The sequence below is a fragment of the Ursus maritimus genome, unplaced genomic scaffold (assembly GCF_017311325.1).
Source record: "Ursus maritimus isolate PB19 unplaced genomic scaffold, ASM1731132v1 scaffold_24, whole genome shotgun sequence".
Lineage (NCBI taxonomy): Eukaryota > Metazoa > Chordata > Mammalia > Carnivora > Ursidae > Ursus > Ursus maritimus.
The window spans coordinates 19,713,341-19,714,417 of record NW_024424897.1 but is presented as its reverse complement, the minus strand read 5'-3'; the positions used below and the strand labels follow the sequence as shown (position 1 = coordinate 19,714,417).

At 50.9% G+C, this 1,077-nt stretch overlaps 1 protein-coding gene across 4 annotated transcripts in view; it reads right to left on the bottom strand.

Annotated features, from left to right (window-relative positions):
* STAT3 (signal transducer and activator of transcription 3) overlaps positions 1–1,077 on the bottom strand; it is a 98,896-nt gene that overhangs the window by 97,508 nt on the left and 311 nt on the right. The gene's annotated exons all lie outside the window — the stretch shown is intronic.

The following is a 1,077-nucleotide window of genomic DNA, read 5'->3' as shown; positions in this document are numbered from 1 at the left end:
TCCCCGCCCAGCCCCAGCCTGGCAGAGACACGCCGCTGCTGCATAATTCATGAGACGGCCAGTTTTCCCGGCCACCCAGAGGCACTGGTGCATATACGGTACACATGAAGCCCCACCCACTGGCCAATGAGGAGAGCCTCTGGAGAAAGGGCGGGGCCAACATTCGGCTGGGAACGCCCCAGTGCTGGCTGTTCCGAGCGCTTAGTGCTCCTCCCTCCGCCGCAGCAGCCGTAGAGCCGTGGCCTTGGGCACAGAAACCCGGGGGGAGGGAGGGAAGATGACGGAATGTCCTGCTGAAAACTCAGCTGAGTTCCTGGCAATGCGTGACGTCAGGACACTTTAAATGCCCCTGATGCGGCTCTCTCCTGCCTGCTTTCCCTTTTCCCAGTTCTTGGCACCACGTGGGGGCGAGGTTGCAAGCCACTTACCACGTGGAAATCAACCAGTTAGACAGTCCCCAGGTATCGCCAGATCCTCAGGGGGCCCGACGCCAGAATTGGGTTTCTGGGGACAGCAAAAAGAACATGGGTGACTCCCGCCTGCTTTGAACTTCAGTTTCTGCGTGAGTCGGGACACACACACCCGGAAACATGACGTGGAAATAGAGTAATTACTAGAGTGCGTGGGGAGAGGATAGTGGATTTAACCCTGTCCTCCGTTCCGTCGCTTCAAGCATCAAACGCCAACGGCTCGCACATTGGCGGGTTCACAAGAAGGCAGACGACAGCTCATGTGAAGATTGACACATATACGCATTATTTTTATAAGTCTGAGATGAAATACTTGAAATTGCCTACCTTTTTCTTCTTCGTCTAGTCTATTTCGATTCCAAGTTCTACTGCATTGAAGCCAGTAGTTTATAGGAAATGTAGACATTTTACCTTACAAAATAGGGGATGTACCTTGCATAATGGAATGGGGGGTGTGTGCGCGCGCTGACATTATCAGGGTTTTTTTAAATAACAGCTATTAAAATTTGTGTTTATTGTGTTTACTACAAAGAGGTATAAAGATGAAATCTAAACAGGGCCCTTACGGCACCATCCAGATAACCCCTGATGAGTTTTTTTTTTTTTT